The sequence below is a fragment of the Pan troglodytes genome, chromosome 2, assembly GCF_028858775.2.
Source record: "Pan troglodytes isolate AG18354 chromosome 2, NHGRI_mPanTro3-v2.0_pri, whole genome shotgun sequence".
Classification (NCBI taxonomy): domain Eukaryota; kingdom Metazoa; phylum Chordata; class Mammalia; order Primates; family Hominidae; genus Pan; species Pan troglodytes.
In genome coordinates this window covers 85,037,459-85,059,841 of record NC_086015.1, presented here as the reverse complement: position 1 = coordinate 85,059,841, position 22,383 = coordinate 85,037,459, and the positions used below count along the sequence as shown (strand labels likewise).

At 34.3% G+C, this 22,383-nt stretch overlaps 1 long non-coding RNA gene across 3 annotated transcripts in view; it reads left to right on the top strand.

Annotated features, from left to right (window-relative positions):
• The window catches only part of LOC134809575 (uncharacterized), a 168,394-nt gene that overhangs the window by 4,834 nt on the left and 141,177 nt on the right, over positions 1–22,383 (top strand). For 2 of the 3 annotated variants that reach the window (XR_010155651.1, XR_010155650.1), the window contains exon 2: positions 4,086–4,221. This is a non-coding gene — a long non-coding RNA (uncharacterized LOC134809575). Of the gene's footprint in view, positions 1–4,085; positions 4,222–4,453; positions 6,421–22,383 lie in introns of those variants that run through there. The other variant, XR_010155649.1, reaches the window with a different exon arrangement.

Here is a 22,383-nt window from a genome sequence, read left to right as displayed (position 1 = left end):
GACCACAAATAGAGTTGAAATTTCAAATGAATCAGGGAAGAATAATAAAATGTATTTGAGTGAGAAACAAAACAGTATTGAATATGATGTTTTTGAATGCAGATGAAATCAGCTCCTGATTTTAACCAATGAATCAAATTAAGTTTTCAAAGCATTAACACTTTATTATAACATATGAAACAGTAAAATTGCTTAAAGATTTATGGATAATTACTTACATAATTCTGAAATAAAGGCTTTTGTAAGTATGATTCCATATGTAAGCCCCATGAAAAATAATGTGGCATATTTGATTATGTGAATTTCAAAATTTTGTACAGCAGAAAAGAGAGAGAAACATATGGTTAAAATAGTTTTAAATATATATGATAGGCAAATTACTGATATATTTCTTTAAAAAAGATTTAATGAATAAAATATATAAAATTAACACTCTAAAATAAAACTGAGCAAAATTGCACAATAAATAACAGGGTGAAATATATGATCTTACTAGTATTTGAAAATTAAAAGCAATGCTTAATTGTTTTGCCACTGAAAAACAAAAAACTAATGTTTTCTCTTACCAGTTGTATGGAGAAATGAACATTCTCATATATTTTTGTTTGGAATTGAAATCAGTACATAGAAAATCAGTGATGATGATAGCTACAGGAGACACAAATTACTAGGCAGATAGGGGTAGGTCCCCAGTGAAACTCAACCTTCAAGTCAACGGCAGTTTAAAACCTGAAAACTGAGCGGCCAGTTCTGGGTGGAGTTCATGACCAGAGTGAGAACTTTCTCAGTGCCTTTTAGCCAATCAAATGGTGCTTTTGTTCAGGCCTGCCCATGGACCAATCAGCACACACTCCCCCATTCTGAGGCCATAAAAAACCTGGACTCCGACACAGAAAGCTAAAGAAAACCTAAGCAATACCATTCAGGGCATAGGAATGGGCAAAGACTTCATGACTAAAACACCAAAAGCAATGGCAACGAAAGCCAAAATTGACAAATGGGATCTAATTAAACTAAAGAGCTTCTGCACAGCAAAAGAAGCTATCATCAGAGTGAACAGGCAACCTATAGAAGGGGAGAAAATTTTTACAATCTATCTATCTCACAAAGGGCTAATATCCAGAATCTGCAAAAAACTTAAACAAATTTACAAGAAAAAAAAATAACCCCCTCAAAAAGTGGGTGAAAGATATAAACAGACACTTCTCAAAAGAAGACTTTTATGTGGTGAACAAACATATGAAAAAGAGATCATCATCACTGGTCATTAGAGAAAAGCAAATCAAAACCACAATCAAATACCATCTCATGACAGTTAGAAAGGCGATCATTAAAAAGTCAGGAAACAACAGGTGCTGGAGAAGTTGTGAAGAAATAGCATGCTTTTACAATGTTGGTGGGTGTAAATTAGTTCAACCATTGTGGAAGACATTGTGGTGATTCCTCAAGGATCTAGAACCAGAAATACCATTTGACCCAGCAATCCCATTACTGGGTATGTACCCAAAGGATTATAAAGCATGCTAATATAAAGACACATGCACATGTATGTTTACTGTGGCACTGTTCATAATAGCAAAGACTTGGAACCAACCCAAATGCCCATCAATGATAGACTGGATAAAGAAAATGTGGCACATACACACCATGGAATACTATGCAGCCATAAGAAAGGATGAGTTCATGTCCTTTGCAGGGACATGGATGAAGCTGGAAACCATCATTCTCAGCAAACTATCGCAAGGACAAAAAAAACAAACACCACATGTTTACATATTGCTACAACAGTGATTAATATGAAACACTTTAAACATTGATTACAAAGAATTAATTTTTAAATATATATTAATCAGAAGCATTCCACAAATTATATGTTAGAATATTGGGTAATCTGCAGAAATGCTTATTAAAGCTAGTCATTAAGCCAAATGTACATGGTAATCCCACACTTTTTAATATATGAGTGTGTGTTTCTGTGTGTGTATATATTTGTGTATGTATTCACATAATTATACATACACATAAAATATTTTAAAATTGCATATCAAAAGGTTGATAATATCTCTCACTGAGTTGATTTTTTAAATGTTTCTTTGTTTATATTTTTTAAATTTTGTAAACTTATCTTTTTTTAAAAAAATACTGTTTTTAAAAAATATTTAATATCCATCCCCTTTGCTCTTGTTTTCCAGCAGTAGGTCCACCTTTTAGTACTTTAACATAGTAATCTATTCTGTATGTGCTGACAAAAAGAATGACTTCGAACAGAAAAGAAATGGCAAAAAATTGATATATAATTTTTTAATTTCATGTTTATAAAGTAAGCATTAAAGCATAGTAAGTTGAAAAGCACCAGTAACTCTACAACATAATAATTTTGGCTATGAATTATACAGAAAGCTTGTGTGATACAATGCAACATGAAGAATAATGATCTGTTTCTAAATCAAATGCAGTATACGTTCTTTTTTTTTCCACATTGATTGCTATTACAGTGAAAACTTCCTAGTGTTTTACAGCTATTAGAAAGAACACAAAGAGTCTCTGAACAAAAAAAAATTTAAGGTTTTCTCTTAAGATTTATCATACAATGACAATAAATCTTTTTTGTTTACCATTTCTAAGAGATTTTATCTTTGCTAGTAGAACTGTTTGTTTTTTATTTTTCAAATAACTTTGTAATAAAGAATATGTACCATGAGCTCTATATCATATATCAGTAGTCTGGAAACTGTTTGTCCGTGCATTCTTACCAGAAAAAATGTTATGGCAATACCTATAATATGCATACGTCTGGTTTTTTCCTTCATTTGGTCATATTGAGTATTGTATATGCCTGCTGATATATCTCGAACAGCATTCTGTCCTAGTGATGTTTATCTTATAGTAGATGTATATACAGTTGTCAATCTATATGTTAAATGTGAAAAAAGTTAATTACTTTTTTAATACATGACACCATTATTTATTCATCTGATAAAATAAAAGTGACAGTTTGTAAATGTCACATTTAATGAATTTCCTTCAAGTATGACCCCTCTATTGTTCTAATATTATCACTTTAAAAATGTCATACACAGAAGAAATGATGAAATTATAACCTTTCTGTGTAAGGCATCTTTCTAAAGAAACCGATGCTAAGTTTTTAAAATAAACATCTAAATAAGAGTGACTGAATTCATTTGGCTAGGACATGCACAACTGAAAGCAGAGATTGTTTTTCTTTAGTTTTAAATTTGACAAACTGTTAAGATGGGTGAGATTTTTCTCCTACTTTATAAGCCATCTTGTGGTGAGGGTACTTTCAGATATATCTAAAGAGAAACCAATCAGGATAATGTAGATTTGATTTATGGATACGTAAACTTTGTATGGGAATCCAGATGGTGAAATAGGCTTTATCTAACAGGAACAGCAGTGGATCTGTAAGTATGAGTTACTTTCTTCTTGTCTGTTCTTCCCCATTGCTTTACTTCTTTTATTTCCAATTCTCATTAGTGAATTTGTTTGCTCAGTGTCACCTGATTTAAACCAAGTCATAAGTTACTAGCCAGCCTATAAAGAGACCAATTTTGGTTTATGCATTCAAGGGTTTTGGAGAGATGAGCAGAATTTAGTTCTATGAAGGGTGAATGCCCACTAAAAAAGTTATGGCTATAAATTCTTTCAAAAATGGTATGAAGAAAAAGATACTTTAAAAATTTCTAATGTGGTTTGATGTGATATTTGTTTATTATGACAGTAGTACCGACATATTCCTTTGTTGTCTACCTTTTCTTTATCTTTCCTTTACTAACTACCACATTTAAAAAAGTAAATGAAGAAAAACTTCTTTCTACCAGTGCATTCTAGACATTTCTAGTAAGTTTAACCGTATTAGACAATATATTTCACCTGTAAAAACAGCAATTTTATATGACTTAGCCTAATACAATGAATCAATGTAATCCTTTAGTAGAGAGAGTGCTCTATTGGTATTTACTCATTATTCTTATCAAGCTATAAAGGAACTCTTTAAAAAGTGGTGAGCTACTGACAACTTTTTTTTTCTTTTTTTCTTTTTCTTTTTTTTTTTTTTTTGATAGGGTCTCACTCAGTGACCCAGGCTGAATGCAGTGGAACAATCATGGCTTACTGTAGCCTTGACCTTGAGGGCTTAAGCAATCCTGCCACCTCAGCCTGCCTAGTACTGGGACTACAGGTACGCGCCACCACGCCCAGGTAATTTTTTATTTTTGTAGAGACGGGGGCGTCGCCGTGTTGCCAAAGCTGGTCTTTAACACCTGGACTCAGGTGCTCCTCCCGCCTCGGCATCCCAAAATGTTGGGATTACAGACGTGAGCCATCATGCCTGGCCTGACAACTTTCCTTTTTGTAAAATGAAGAAGCATTGGTACATGAATAATTAATGCCTCTTTATTCTGAATCTCTCTGCTGTTTCTCCACTTTTCAGAAACATCAAATATATTCAGCTCCCGTCTCTCTTCAACCATGTAAAATTATTTCAACAACTATCAGCAATTGAAGGTGAAACTGGCATGTCTGTTTGTTCTTCTCTTCCTGGTGTCAAAGACTCTTAAAGCATGCATATAAAATATGAAAGTAAATAAAACGTAATCAAAAATACTAACATTCAAACATTTACATATCATTGTTCTTACTATCCCTTTTTTCTCTGGATCTCTAATAGAAATAACAGTTGGTGTCCATCAAGTGTTAAGTGAATAAATAAAAAATTACCAAATTTTTATATTTGGTATATCTTATATTTCTATATCTATACAAAGAAACCTTATTTGGTAATAAAAAGATATGAAGTATTGATATGCTGAGTCAAAGATTCCAGTCCATTATTACAGTACTGCATTTCTATAAAACGTCTTGAGTATGCAAATCTATAAAGAAGGAAGTAGGTTAGTGGTTGCTTGTGGCAGGACAGGAGGGGGATATGGCATAATAGCCAAATGGTACAGCATTTATTCTTGAAATGATGAAAATTTTCTAAAATTGACCATTGTGATGGATGCCCATACGTGTGAATATGCTAAACACCATTAAATTCTAATTAAGTGAATTGTATGTTTTGTGAATTATATCCCAAGAATACTTTTTAAAAATGAAGATTAAATTATATCATACTGTTACCAAAAACGTTTGTAAGAAGCAATCACGTCTTCTCAGGAAGACAGATTCCTTGAAAGTATGAGAACATGGAGGAGCTTATTTTCTCTGATGGACAATTTCACATAGTCCCTGTTTGTATTTGGACAAAAAATTGACAAGGAAGTAAAATTATAATCTTACTTAGAATAACAATACATTTTAAAAGTTATAAGAGCAAGATAATATCAACATATTGATAGTTTTTTATTTTATCAAACATCCTTCCAGAATATTATTTTATTTCAATTTTGAAAAGTTCATTTTGAACTTTAAGTTTGAAAATGTTGTTAATTCACTCATTGAAAAACTTTATTTTAATATATTAGATATTCACCAAGATGAAAGCCTAAAATAGCATGTGACCTAATGAAAGATAATAAGCAATGCATTACTTAATAAATATATTACAATAAATTGCAGAGAAGCTCCATGGAGTGCATAAGTAAAAGAAGTGTCGTGTTAGCTGGGCATTAACATATGAAGAATTGGACAGATGGAAATTAATGAAGAATTGTGGCAGATAGGCTTGAATAAGCAAAACAGTAAATTTTGATACAGTGGAGGTAAAATCAGACATAGTTTACATAGCCCATAGAGCAAAGATAGAAGGTTAAAAATGGAAAATTGTTGGCTAGATAAATCAGGATTCAATGGGGGGTAATTTTCAAAGCTGTCCTAGGGAGTTTGACTTTTATTCCACAGTCCACAGAGAACAAAGGAAGGCTCTTAAGCAAGAAAGTAACGTGTTCACAGATATGCTTTGTAAAAGACTAGTATGTTAAGATATCCCAGAGGCAGGAGAGGCTACAGAAAGACAGATATTTGTCAATATATTGTAATAAGCCGAATGGCAAATTAGTGAATTTCTAAATTAATGTAATCATAGGGATGGAAAGGAAAGATATTCTGTGAACTTTCAGAAATGAGCAATGGAGAGATGTGATGAACGATAGAGAGAGACAGTGAAAGTGATCAGAAGATTTTAAATCTAATAACAAAGGTGGTGGGGCTATTAACAGACAGAAATTTGGTGATGGCAATGGTGTGTGTGTGTGTCTGTGTGTGTGTGTCTGTGTGTGTGTGTTAGAGGGAGAGAGAAACGAGTGAGAGAGCTAGAACAACTTTTCAGTATACTTATAACAGAAATTTCAATGAGAAATGCAGAAGTAATGGAAAAATGGAAGGCTGGGCATATAGTAATGAAAGTAATTCACAGAAATAGGTGGGTTGGAGTATTAGTTTATATTTCTCATGCACAAAAAATAAAAGAAAACTGAGAATTCATTCTATGGGAGTTCTCCTGTTGAATGGATGTAACAGAGGAAAAAGATAATGGAGTAAATAAATTAAAGAGAACAAACAGGAATGTAGAAGAAATTCTAGGACATTATGTAAACATTGCACCTGGTCCAACCAATCCATGGGCCCTATGTAAATCAGACACTGCTTCCTCAAGCCTACCTATAAAATCTGGTGCACTCCTATTCTGGGACAGATTTCCCTTTTGGGAACCCCCTCTCTCCTGTAAGAGAGAGCTCTTCTCCTTTCTCTTTCTTTTGCCTATTAAACCTCCCTAATCTTCTTATCCTTAGTCTTCTTGGCATGAGCCAATGAATGCCCTGGGTATTTACCCCAGACAATGATGCCATTTCAAATACATGATTGTATACCAATTTCCCTTATAATTCACTTTTACAATTTCGAAAACTAAATTGTTGACCATAGAAATTGTAAAATACTTGAAAAATTGACTTTATGTAGGCATGTTAAAGGTAAATTATGTAAAGAAACTGATACATAAAATTATGCTGTATTATAAAGTCTTACCATGAACACTTCTATGAACACTATGGGTAGATTATTTTCCATATATTAAATATTTTTAAAAATTGTTTTTGAAACAATATTCAGAAACATATATAAATTTTCAATGTAATTTAGTTATCTCAAACCATAAAAAATTTTAGACAAATAATGTTAACACAGAAGTTTGAAAAGCATTGTCTCATATTTATATGCTTTATCTATGACCATTTAATAGTATATGATAGTGGCTTACTAAAACCTTATAGAATACATGCTTTCTAATAAATGTACCCACTGAAATTTAATTTTTTACAAACAAGAAGTTTATCTACATGTGAAAATATATTTTTATGGAAAATATTTCATAATCTTTTTTACTAGATAATGATTTTAAAATAGAAGTTTCATGGTTGACCTAAAGTTTGATGTCAAGGGCAAACATTTCTGACTGGATTTTAAAATTCCCCAAATATTATTTCTCTGAAAAGTAGAGGAAAGTCTCGGAAAAATTTGAAGTCATGAATGTATAGAATGTGGCATGCCTAATTTATGTCAGGGTGACATCTGTACTTTAGTCGTTTGTTATTTAAGAATTAGTACATACACCATTATCACTGTCTCACTTCTGACAAAAACAATTTTCACAGAAGCAACACCAAAACCTCAAACACACATTTCTGGAGGGAGATGTAGTAGTAAGTTAACCCAAGAGCAGAGGATCCTTTCCTGCTATCCTGAGACACTGTGATCCGAAGACACTTTTACAACCTCCTCATGGCACATGCTCAGCCTCCTGTTTTGCTAGAAACCAGATGACATCCCTTTTTGTTTCTATGAAAAAGTCTAATTATTAAATCACATGAATTTTGTGTGTTTGTGTGTGTGTGTGTGTCACGGAGTTTTGCTCTTGTTGCCCAGGCTGGAGTGCAATGACATGATCTCAGCTCACTGCAACCTCTGCCTCCTGGATTTAAGCAATTCTCCTGCCTCAGCCTCCCGAGTAGCTGGGATTACAGGTGTGCACCACCATGCCCGGCTAATTTTGTATTTTTAGTAGAAACGGGGTTTCACCATGTTGGTCAGGCTGTTCTTGAGCTCATGATCTCAGGTGACCCATCTGCCTCTGCCTCCCAAAGTGCTGGGATTACAGGTGTGAGTCACCGTGCCCAGCCGATCATTTTGTTTAAGTTTAGAGTTGTTAGAGGTGATGTACCTAGGTCAACAATCGATGTGTAAACTATGCCATCAACACTATACAGGCTTCAGAATGGAGACTATACTAGGCATAAGGAAGTGGTCTATTTGGATGGCTATACGTATCAGCTGGACAGAGAGAACTATACAGCCAAGAAAGAAAGGTGGCCAACTAAAGAGAATACCTATGGGGCCCAGAAACCCTTCAGATTACAACTTAGCTTTAGTCAGAAATGTTACCTCAGTCCAGTCCAAGAGTTCTTATAAAATGACCATGTATTTCTGTTGTAGGGATAGGAATAGGTTACCTACTGTGTGGTAGCTTATATTAGTGTTCAAAAAATAATCACTCTTCTCCCTACATACTTCTTCATAGGCAAAGTGTAGTGCTCACCCTCACTGATAGTGAGTTTTGTTTTGTTCTTTGGTTTGGCCAGTGGTATGTGGGCAGAAGAGATAGCATATACCAGTTATGAGCCCAGGTATTACATATTTGTTTTACTTACTTGCTTGTTGTTCCCAACTTCTGCAATGAGTAGATGCCCAAAGTAGCTTTTATTCCTTAAGTTTAGGCCCATAAGAAAATACATGAAGCTGACTCACAGCCTGAAACAAAGGTGAATTGAACCACAGCCAGAGCAGAGCTTCTCCAGCCAATCTGTGTAATTGTTTATGCCACTGAGATTTTATATATGTTTGTAGTTGTTGTTACACAGCAATAGTTAACCTATATACCCAGAGACAATGACCTTAATGTATTTTTCTCATGTTTGATCAAAGACTAAGAAGATGGTGTGAGATGTTCAAGAAATAGTATAAATGTAGCACACCTTCTACACTGCACTGCTGTTGACTGATATTTTCTGATGCCATGATTAGAACTTCTCGCATATTGGAGGCATTCAGTCTGTTACCTATACCTCGTTTTATGTTATTGATATTATAATGATTTCTTCAATAGTACGTTCTCATCCCAGGATCTAAACTTAGGAAATTGTCGTGGATTTTTCAAGGGTCAACTTGAAGAGATTTAGAGAAGAGATTACCATTCTTTCTGAATATAAGAGGGATCCTTTGACTGAAAATTCTTTAAAGAAAGAGAGCCAAAAGTTTCCCTACCAGCAAGAGGAGAGAATAAATAATTTAGTAATTTCCATGAAATAACATGTTAGCCTTAACTCCTAGGCCTTGATATACTTGAGAGAGTCAAATACATACCTAAGGCACAGTCTTAACAAGGCCTATGCAGGCCCAAGTATGACAGTTTAAGTAAGTCATGATATCCTCTTGGTTAGAACCTTTAATGGCCTCCAACTGTGTTAAAAGAGAAGAAACAGGGAGCCCCTTTACTTGGCTATCAAAGCCCTGCAACACCTGGCCCCTGCCAGCTTTTCCTACTTTATCACTAACCAACCATTTCCTCCATTTCTCATTATGCTTCAACCTAATTGTCTTTATTTGTATTCCTCAAAAATTAACAAGCTTTTTCTCACCTCCAGGATGTCGTCCTTATTGTTCTGTTTGTCTCAATTGATCTTCCCCCAGAGCTCTTCATATGACTGGCTGATTCTTATTCTTTAAACCCAGTTCAAATATCATCTTCTAAGAGATGCCTTCCTTGCTATACCATCTAATGAGACCTTCTCCAATTTCATCCTGCATTTAAAAAAAATTTTATTTATTTGTATTTGATTAGTTTTGAGAGAAGGTCTCATCCTTTTGCCCAGGCTGGAAGGCAGTGGTGTGTAGCTCACTGCAGCCTTAACCTCCTGAGCTCAAGTCATACTCACACCTCCCAGAGTGCTCAAGTCACACTCAGCCTCCCAGAGTGCTGAGATTACAGGCATGAGCCTCAGGCCTAGCCTACACCCAACCTCTTACCTTGTCCATTCCCTACTAGTATATAATAAAATAGGCAATTACTTTGTTTATTTTTAAATGTGCTTACTGCCTGTCTCCCTTATTAAAATATAATGTAAGAAGAATGATATGTCTTATTTATTGATAATTGATAGATGGATATCATAAGATGGCATACTTCAACTTAAAATTAAGAAATTAAGAAGATATTTATTTCATTGGGGCTCTCCTACATCCATGAATTCCTCATTGATACACATGTTAAATTATAGTCGATGATTTATATATTCACTGAGAGCAAGAATCACACTTTCAGCATATTAGCAGTCCATGTAACAAGTCACCTCAAAATTTAGTGTCTGAGAACAACGAACATTTATTATGTCTGGGTTGCTGTGGGTCAGAAATCTCGAGGCAGCTTGGGTCGCTCTGACTCTCTGTCTGTCATTTGTAACCAAGCTTTCAGACGGATGGTTAGTTTTCTTAGGACTGGGTTGGCATTGAATGATTCACTTCCAAGCTCACTCACGTGATTGTTGTCAGACTTCAGTTCTTCAAGGGCTCCTGGACCTCTTCACAGGGCTACATGAAGCTCTCCGTAGGGCTCTTCACACATGGCAATTTGTTTTTCCCAGTCTGAGAAATGGGACACAGAATGTGACAGGGGACTCTGACAGTGAGAACAGTCCTTGCCTTTTTTTTTTATCCCACAGGTTCAGATATACCACAGGTTAAATTATGTCTAAAACATATTTGTAATGCACAGTGAAATCACACCTAGGGTTGATTACAGAGAGAGAGAGAGAGAGAGAGAGACTTTCTGTATCCTAATCTCAGAACTGACATTCTTTCACATTTGCCAAATTAGAAGCTAGTACTAGGTCCCTTGCATGTTAAAGGGAATGATATTACAAAAGGCATCAAGATCAGGAGGCTAGGATCATCTTAGAAGCTGCCTTCCACAGTCAAGAGTATTCTGGTGTTGGTTAGCAGCTTATCCTGGATTAACTCTCAATTTCATTCAGTGCTAGTATTTTTCTATTAAATTTGTCATCACAATACTTGGAACACCAAAAAGATATGGTGATTATTTGTGAGGCACATTTTAAATGCAACCCCTGCTCTAGTAGAGTCAATTGAATGCAGGAAGACTGAAGAATCCAAATATGCCAGTCACTTTCAGTTATATATTCATTCACTGAACAAATGCTGGCTCTGTATCTACCATGCCAGGAACATGTTAAATTATGCAAATATACTGAAGAAGAAAAAAGTGTCTGTCCTCATGGAACTTAACTACAGTGTAGAATAACCATGTTATAACCACAATAATCAAATGTTTAACTGCATTTAAACTTTGCTGGATAATGCCAATAGAATACTTTTTTTTTTAACTCCACAGATTCCACTCTAATGCAGAGTGGAATCACAGGTATGCTTGGTTAATTTATAAGTAAGTGTTTAAGGCTTTCCTCAACATTCACATTATAAAGATGTTACGCTGTATCATTATTTGTTGCGTTGATAAACCAACAGCAAAACAATCTGTGCTAGATAACATTGCCTTCATATTGGTTTGTGACTAAATGTTGTTTGATGGACTATGAATCTCAGTTCATGGATTAAAGGTATGACAACATCAAATAGCTCTGAGGCTTACATAAAGCATCATCAAAATTCATAGTAAACACAGCAGGAGAGACTACAGATATGTAGAAACTCATTGTCAAGAAAGTGTTGCCATTTTGCCTGAAATTGATAAGGCCTATATAAACAGATCAAGGTAAAGCTCTTTCCATCTCCTTAATATTTTTTAAAGCTTACAATATGTGAGGAAGGAAAAAAAAATCTTCAGACATAGAATTATGAATCACGGAGTTATTCAGCAGACGGCCTATATAGTTTGTTGACTTATAACATATAACTTTGTAAATTTCAGAGTATGTTATTTCTTATCATCATTGCTTGGGGCCGTCTTTTTTCCTGGCCAATTTTCCAGGAGTATTCCCAGAAGAATAGAATGAAACTAGCCTGCTTTAACTTTTTCTGTGATGTGTTTGACAGAAAACAACTTTTGTCTTTCAAAGGAAGGTAAACAATTGCTGAGGGATTGAACCTGTTTCCAGGCTCATTACTATGCAAATTAAGGACTGAAAGAATGACCGAGGAAATCTTTCAATTGCTTGTATTTTGAATACAAGTTGCCTTCATTTTTTAAAAAGTTTAATGACTTGGGATTTCATTTCCACCAAATAATGAGAGCCGGTGCAGGACTGCAAATTGTGTCTTGGATGTTGCCATGCACTGCTGCACTTGATAGATAATTTATTCAGAGTCCTGGAAGAAAGCTTTTTAAAAATAACTGACATTGAGGATGCCAATAAACATTGATGCCATGCGCGTGCCAGCTGTGAAATCATTAGTAGGTGAAACACCCTACTGTGCAAACAGCTTCAAACTGATTTGAGGGATGTATTTTAGCCAAAGGCATAAATGAATTCATGAATTTGCCCTACTTACTGTTCTCTGTCTCAGTTCTGTCTTTTAAAATTTTTATTTATTTATTTCTTGTATTCATTTAGGTTGGTGGATATAGCATCTGAATAGGCAGAGTGCTCTATTTTTTTCTTGATGAAAAGGGAATTGCTATTGCAGTCTGTTAGCCAAAAATTACCATAACAAATCTGCCCTTCCAATTAGCTGGTGCATGAAAAGATTAGTTGAAATTTGGCCTGGAACTTTTTATTAAGACTAAATAGGAAACCATGTGTATATATTGGTATTAGTTTGTGTTATGAGACACATAGACACACATATTTTATTTCTGCTATAAACAATTATGAGAAATAATTAGGTTGCTCTATATATCCACAGAGAACAAAAATAGGACCTATGGCTACAGACCAAAATAACTCATTTTGAATAATGGAGAATTTTCTAATGATATAGCTGGCTGAAGAGAGAGTTTTGTTCTCTTTTTTTGTTTGTTTGTTTTCCCATAGCTAGTAAGTTTCCTGTCCCTGAAATAAATAGATGCTGGATACCTACTTGGTAGCAATGGTGTACTGATAATGTAGGCTTCAAATAGCAGGAATATTCTGCCAGAAGAATTCAAAGATATTTTTCAACCTTTTGGTTTCTATCATTTTTCTGCATAGAAAATTTCTCCAGGCTAATTCTAGCTTTATAATATGAGGAGAGGTAAATTGAAATATGAGAGAGAAAAGTGCAACATAGAATTTCCGACACTGTAATTGGGAATATTTAGTTTCCTCTTTTTAAATTAAAAGTCCTTTGGAACAAAAAACACTGGAAAAGCCGCTATGAATTTGGGCCTTTTGGTTGATTTTTGCAATAATCATTCAACATCATCTTTATTTTTACTTAATTATGATATCTCTTCCTTCTCTTCTTTTGCATGTCTTTTCAAAAGTATCCAAGTAAGCAAATAAAAATTTTAAGATTATTTTTGTGGAACCACAATATCATCAGCTAAATGTAACCAATTTCACAATTCGTAGTATAATTAGCATTCTATTATATTGAATGACTTCTTAAAACATTTCTTAACATATTACATTCATCTGATTTAACTAACAAGTTGCAACATGTAGATTTGCTGAAATTTGACCTTTTTGAGTTACAAATATGCGAACTTCATATATGTTATGTTGTAGTAACAAATAAGATATTACTGGTATAAGACAGTTTTTTCCTTACACAAAGACTGACAAAGAACATTGGGGTTTCTCTTGCAGGCTCTGCAATTCTGTATTCTCAACAGCAGACCATTATTCTCAACAGCCATGGAAAAGGCAAGGTGTAGATAGTAAAATAGCTCTTACATTACTCAGCTTAGAAATAGAACATGCTATTTCTGTTCATAGCTTAGCCAAAACTGGTGCCATTGTCTCATCAAAATTGCAAGTAATGTCAGGAAATGCAGGCAAGGGAGCACCACAGTTTCAGTTTTGTAGGTCTAATATATGTCATAAATTTCATGCTAGATACCACTGCTATTGATGCTTTTTTCCTGATGGAACCCCGACTCCCTGATAAACACATTCATAGGTACATGCTATTATTTTCTTAGTGTTGCAGATGGAGAAACTTGGGACAGAGATAACCAAGGTACTATGTCTTATAAGTGATGGAGCCAGGATTCAACCCCAAACTGTCCAGCAAATGTTAGTCTGCAATCCAACATGAATTTATTAAAAGCCATGTTATGTTGTAGAGAGGAGAGTGTAGGGAGCTGCATGTAAAATGACCTGGACTTAAGTCTTAGCTTTATCACCAATTAGTGACTCTAAAACCCATTGAAGAATTCTTTCTACTACTTCTCTCATCGGTGTAACAATTGAGGGATATTAGGTGATCTTTAATATTTTTCATCTTAAAAATGCTATAAATTTACTGCACTAGGCTAGTAAATTTTTTTCTCCCCCAAATTGCACCTCCATCCACAGAAATTTAAAAGGGTAGCTGATGTCCACAAACGCTCTGTTATGCAGGCTCTGAAGTCACAGTCTGTGCAATTGAATCCAGACTCTTACTTGCCTGTGGTAGGCAGAATAATGGCCCCACGAAGATGTCCACCTCTTAATTCCTGAACCCGTGAATATGTTATGTGGCAAAACGACTTTGTATATGTTATTAAGGATCTTGAAATGAGGAGATTATCCTGGTTTATCCAGGTAAGTCCAACATAAGGACAAAGAACCTTATAAGAGAAAGAGGGAGGTGGAAGAGTCAGAGTCAGGGAAGGAGATGTGATGATGTAATAAGTGGTAGGAGGAATGCAGAGTCAAGAGCCAAGGGATGGGGGCAGCTTCTGGAAGCTGCAAAAGCAAGTAAATGAATTATTTCCTTCAGCTTCCTCTGATCCATTTTGGATTTGAAACCTCCAACATTTTAAGATAAGACATTTGCATTGTTTTAAGCCGTTAAGTTTGTGGTGACTTGTTATAGCTTTAATCCAAAACTTATTCATTGCCTAATATCATCCTACCCCATGACTCATTCCAGGGCTATCTTCTCTTTTCTGTCTATGTGCTTTCCCTTAGTGATAACGTCAACTATCACAACTATCAATGCCTTTTCTATGAAGTTGAACACTTCTTCTAGCCCAGGCTTTTATGTCCAGCTTTCTAGTTTATACCTCGTCAATGCTGATACTCAAATTAGATTACACATGGCCAAAATACTCTTCTCCTCCCAGGACTCCTTGTCTCAGAAAATGAAGCAGCTATCTTCTCAGTTGCTAAAGCCAGTTATTTAAGAATTATTCACAATTCTGCTTTTCCTACCATCCGCTATCTAACTAAATTTGCAAGTTCTACAATGTTATCTCCAAAATGTGTCCCTTCCTTTTTGTTTTACTGGGCTCAGCCCTGATTATTTTTTATCTGAGCTTCCACAGTAGGCTTACTCACAGGTCTCCCAGATTCCACCCCTGCCCCATTCTGATCCATTCCATGTACAGTATTTTGAGTGATCTTTATTTTTTTAATGTTATGCCAAATTATGTCACAACTATGTTTAAAATTATCTAATGGCTCCTCATCCTTCTAAAAGAAACCCCTAGCCATTTACCCTGGTATATCTGGACCTTTCCTAAGTACCAAATTATCTATTCTATTTTAGTATCAGTTTGTTCTTCAACATCACACTATAAACCCATTGGTCTTCTTTATGTTGTTCCTGGAGCCCTCTGACTCTGAATTTATTCCTACTTAGGGTCTTGGTATTGCTCTTTCTCTATTGAAATGTCCTTTCTCCTTTTCTGAAGATACAGCTTGTTCTTTTCAGGTATGATTTCTCAGCTTGTCTACTCCTCTTTTGCACTTGTATTTATAATCTCTGTTTAGGTTCGTTGGCTGGCTGAGGGCTACTCTCTCACTGGCGCCTTCGGAACACCTGAGCAAGAACTTTAATTAGCTGCCTCTCTGTTTCTTTAGACAAACATTTTCTCCATTCCCATGGTTGAGGATACACCGGTTCTGACAGTAATGCTGGGCTTTTTCTTTTTCCTTTTTTTTCTGTTTGAGGTTTTTTTTTATTATTATTATACTTTAGGTTCTAGGGTACATGTGCACATGTACAAACATGAAGGTTTGTTACATTTATATACATGTGCCATGTTGGTGTGCTGCACCCATTAACTTGTCATTTACATTAAGTATATCTCCTAATGCTACCCCTCACCAGTGCTGGGCTTTTTCTACCAACAAACAGCTCTTCCTCTTCTTCTCTGATTTGTACTCTGTTTTTCCATGTGAAACATCATACCGAAGGTCGAACATGTCTAGGAATACTGCCTCCTTTAGGGAGAGGAGACACAAATCGTGTACTTTCTAGTCTACAGTATCCATATTGTCTCTCATAGATATTGCATTCTCTTGTTTTCCATTTTTCAAATACTAATCAGTATTTGGTATTTTATTCTTTGTATATTGATTTGTCTATCTCACTCTCACTCTGTCACAATATTGTAGGCTTCAGGAAGCAAGGACATTGTCTTGTTTAATGTTGTGTTCTCTGTGACTGACATAGTGCTTAGCACATTAAATATTTGTTAAGTAAATATATATGTTTGGTAATTGGTGACCAGGCTTCCCATAAATTCAGTTGTATCAGAATTTTACAACCGAAGTGGGGAGGGGATGCCCTATTCAATGAATGATGCCGGGATAACTAGCTGTCAATATGTAGAAGAATGAACCTGGAATGCTACCTTTCAAAATATACAAAAATTAACTCAAAATGGAGTAAAGATTTAAATATAAGACCTTAAATTATTAAAAAAATATCCTGCAAGAGAACTTAGGAAATACTATTCTGGACACAAACCTTGGAAAATAATTTATGACTAAGTCCTCAAAAGCAATTGCAACAAAAACTAAAGAGCTTCTGCACAGCAAAAGAAACTACCAACACACTCAAAAAGACACCCTACAGAATAGGAGAAAATATTCACAAACTATGCATCTGACAAAGGTCTAATATCCACAGTCTAAAAGGAATTTTAATAATTCAACAAGCAAAACACAAATAACCCCATTAAAAAGTTGGCAAAAGACATGAACGGGCACTTCTCGAAAGAAGACATACAAGAGGGCAACAGATATGAAGAAAAAATGTTCAGCATCACTAATCATCAGAGAAATGCAAATGAAAACTACAGTGAAATACCATCTCACTCTAGTCAGAACAGCTCTTATTAAAAAGTCAAAACATTCTAGACGCTGGCAAGGCTGTGGAGAAAAGGCAACACTTATACACTGTTGGTGGGGATTGAAATTAGTTCAGCCACAGTAGAGATCAGTTTGAAAATTTCTCTAGGAACTAAAATAAAACTACCATTCAACCCAGCAATCCCATTACTGCCTATATTCCCAAAGGAAAATAAATTGTTCTAACAAAAAGACACTTGCACTTATATGTTCACTGCAGCACTATGCACAATAGCAAACACGTGGAATTAACAGAGGTGCCCATCAACAGTGAGTTGGATAAAAGAAAATATATATTCACCTTTAAATACTAGGCAGCCATAAAAAGAATGAAATCACATCTTTTGCACAAACATGGATGCAGTTGGAGACCACTATCCTAAGTGAATTAACACAGAAACAGAAAACCAAATACTGCATGTTCTCATTTATAAGCAGGAGCTAACCACTGGAAACACATGAATATAAAGATGGCAACAATAGACACTGGGGACTACTTGGAACAAGGGCTAAAAAGCTACCTATTGAGTACTATGCTTATTACCCGGGTGATAGGACCATTCATACCCCAAACCTCAACTTTATGCAATATACCCATGTAACAAAGCTGCGTGTGTACCCCTGAATCTAAAATAAAAGTTGGAATTATTTTTAAAAAACAGGAAATAAGTTCAAGGGAACTATTGCACAGTATGGTGACTATATTTAATGATGTTATATTGTATTCCTGAAAAATGCTAAGAGAGTGGATATTAAGTGTTCTCACCACAAAAATAACTATGTGAGATAATACACATATTAATTCGCTAATTTTAACCATTCCACAATGTATATATACTTTAAAAAATCATGTTGTACACAATAAATTCATATAATTTTATATGTCAATTTAAATAATTTTTTTAATTAAAGGAAAAGAAGAATTGTACAACTGAAAGAGGATAAGCAAGTTGTTTTGTTCATGGGTACTCAACAACAGATTGTGGGGATAAAAGGTCCCATGGACTTTCTCAGTAATAATTAGTTTTCCAGCCAAGCCTTATAGAACTTGCATATAATCTTTAGAGAGGGGGAAGCTGCCTGGAGAAAATAAGAAAATCTTCATTTTAGTTTTGAGAGTGAGGGCCAATCTGTGTATCTGTGAAATATACAGGCAAATGATAATAACTTTGTGCTTAATTTGACATAAAAATGGGATTAGGCACTCTTCTTGAGTCTAAGTTAAACAATTTGATAAGGTGGGCACATTAACGGTTGCTTTATTGGTAAATTTGGAGAAGTCATACTTGCGGTTAATTACAGTGTGATTGCTGAGGATTACACTGTGAGCAGCAAGAAAATACAGATGGAAGTGAACAAGACAGCCACACAACATGGCATAAAGAAAGAGGTCTGACCACTCAGCCAAACTGTGCTGATGTGTCGACGTGTTTTAAAACTATATTTCACTCTCTGATTTGTACTTTTGCTTTCAATACCTTTGAATAGAGAGAATAATAATATCTTTTCCTTGGTGCCATTGCTCTAATTTACAAATGATATTGTGTAGGATGATAACTCATATCTTGGTATTTCAGATGCTTGAATAGATAAATTATTATTATTATTAATTTTCTGCCTCTGTAGGATGCTTTTATGCTTCTTATGTAAATGATTGACTTGCATAATTACATGCATGTCTAAGCACTGCTTTTTGAGAGATGACATCAATGAATTTAAAGATTTTATTTTAGATTGTCTTTCAGAATTCTTTCAGATGCCTTCCTGTGTATAATTAGCTCTGTTTGTGCTGAACAAAAGTGGGCCAAATTTATGCTAAGTATCATGACGCTATTTTTCTTTGACAATATATAGTGATATAAAGCATTTATATGTCTGCTCTCTAGTTTTCCATCATAATTTTTCCTCTTCAGAAAGTCGATGCATTATTCTATTCATCCTTCAGTCTTTCCACCCACCTACTCACCCATCCATTTATTCAGTCAAACTTTTTGGAGAACTCCCTATGTAACAGACATGGAGGTTTGCTCTGGTGATTTCAATTAGGATGACATGATCTTGTCATTGGAGAGGTCACAGGTTGTAGATGTGAAACACACTAATGGATAATTTGAAAGTGATGTGATAATTGTTTTAATTATATAAAAAGCACTTCACATAGTTCCTTTCTCCTTAATGCTTGAAGAGCTTTATTAGAATTAAAAAACAAGGAGCCCTTAATGTTAGACGTTAATTAGACATCTAGAAGACTAAAACATGTTAGATAATTTAAAGAAAATACAATGTTTGGCTTATGTTTATTAAAATGGGTATTAACATTTGGGAGCAAAAAATAGAAATTTATTATCTTGCTCAGTGCTCTTGTAAGAGCTCATAAGATATGCTTTACACTTTATGACCATTATAATGAGAAAAAGTAAGGGAAGATTTTTCTAAAGGAGGAAAAGAGATTGAAGAAATTTGATAGTAAAATGTATATTAAAAAGGAAATGCAACTGAATATAGATGAACTCTATCAGTAACAAGAAAATGATATCTTTCCAGCTTAATTTACTTTGGCAAACACTTGCATGTATGCAATGGGAATATAATCTAAACACCTTATTAGAATATGTATCTCTTTGCTGCAGCTTGCTTTATCATATGCATAGATATATAATGCTCCCAGGAATAATTTATGGTTAAATGTGTTTTATTAGCTGTTACCAAGAAAACCAAAGGGAGAAATACATATTCTTCAGTACTTTGAATATAATTTTTTTTTAAAAAATAATGTTCACATTTAGGAGACTCACTGATAATTTACATTACTTTCTATTGTAATCACATGTGATGAAAACAAATTAGGAAATATAAGGTAATTTAAAAATTTTAGTCAATTTACCATACTTGTATCATGTCATACTGGAAAGTAGTTAATAAAGTACTGATACAAATTGAGAAATTGTGTGATTATGACCCTTAGTCACATTGAAAATATAGTTAAAATTATGATCTTAAAAGGACCTAAAAATGGGGGAAAAAAGATAAAAACAATTCTACCTCTTTTTAGGAGAGTTCATTTTAATTAAATAACATAATTTTCTGTTTTATACAAAATTTGTAGATTTTGATTTCTCAGTGCTTTAAAAATGCAATGCTTATTTGATGTTAATACTCATGTGAAATTTAACTACGCAGAAATATCAATTCACTTACCATAATAGAAACAGCCTTTAAGATTATCCTACTGTTTTTCTTTTATTGTTTCTCCGCCATCCATCCCACCCAGTTCTTGTCAGAGTGATCAGATATCTATCAGTCTCTACTTACTTCTACACTTAAGTAGAGGCACTTATCTATGGACCAAATTCTTTAGCACTTCTTTTTGACAGTCAATTTACATGCATTTTAAATGCTAATAAGCATCTGCTTTCAGCAATTAGAGTTACCTTATCAGTGACAGGAGGGAAACAAAAGAAGTCCTTTGGTAGGACATTTTGTGTAATATGCATAGTTCACTGCCTGGAACTATTTTAGTTTATGTTGATCTGTAATTAGCATTATACAGTTTAAATTCTGCATACTGGAAAAATGTTACATAACAACAATTATTTAATTTTACAAATTGACTAAATTAGTCAAAACAGAGTCTCTCAAGTTATAGTCCATACACAGTTTGGACATTATGGTATTAAAATACTTGGATTGGTGTATTTTTTTTTAGATTTATTTGATAATAATTTTTATGTTTGATTTGGCTTACTACTTGCATAAGACTAGGTATATCTAATTATACTAGATAATCTAGCTATACTTCGTTTCAGATATCTAAATATTTACATTGCATTATTGTAAGAATAAAGCATCCTGGGTGTTCATGGTAATCTATGTATTTCAGGTTTTGGATTAAAAACGGTTTCAAACACTCAAAAAATGCTTTTATATCAAAAACTGTGTTCTCACTTATTTTTTATTCTTAAATTTTATCTGTTAATATGTTTTTAACAAGAATAAACTACCTTAAAATCATGCATCTTTTAGAAATTTGGTTTCAGAAATGGTATTTATTGGTAACTTTTTGGGAAAATGCTATTGTAAACATTTTGGTTTTCTCTTGATCTATAAAAACTACTCCCAAAACTTGAGGGTTTAAACAGTCATTTTATTTTTTCTCTTTTTTGGCGTCAAAAATTTGGAGAAGGTTTGGCTGAATGGCTTGAGATAGAGAAAAGACAGAGATAGAGAAATTAGAGAGTTTATGTGTCATAAACTGGAGTGCCGGTTCCACAACGCTTTCTCACATACCTAGGTGTTGGTGGTTACAGCTGGAAGGCTAGACTCAGCTGGACCTCTCTCTTTTAATGGTCATTTCAGGTCTCTCCATATTGTCTTTTACATACTATATCAGGGCTCCCAGATACCAATGAAGAAACTGCTAGTCACTTCAAAGGCTAGCTAGAATTGACATTGTGTCAGTTTCGCTACATTGTTGAACAAAGAAGTTACATGTTGTCCAAATTCAAAGGAGTGAAAGAGGATTACTTTCCTCCATGGACAGAGTGGCAAAGAATTTGTGGCAGTCTTTTCTCTCTCTCAACAGGGAATCTCAAAAGACTTGTCAAGTTATAAAGTTTGGCAGAAATTCTGTTAAATAAAATCAGCTGAAATGTGTGTAATAAAATATAGTTAAAAGTAATTATCATACTGTATGTTATAATTTTTTTTGTCCAGAAACTTTAAACCCATTTATTAAGATTTTGCTTCTTTTATTTAATGTGAACAAAAATATCACTGGAAAGAGTTATCTCATGGGTGTTTATTAGAGAGTGCATTCATGTGCCTCTGATATTATCCTGGCCACTTATAAATGCTTATCATTAGTCACATCGACTGGCAAAGTAATGACAGCATATTTTGACTCTTATGAGCTCACTAATGCATCTCATAATATGTCAAAATCTTAGTAGTTCCAATAATAAAATTGTAGCTTCTGAAGCTCAAGGGGACCTTAAAGTTCTTTTAGTAAAAGACAACTGATGCCTAGTTATCTTTAAAGAATTTAAGTAAAGAATAAGTTTTCCTTGTTCCCCCAAAAACATACATATCAAGTGTAGCACATTTTCTCAATTATTAAAGACAATGA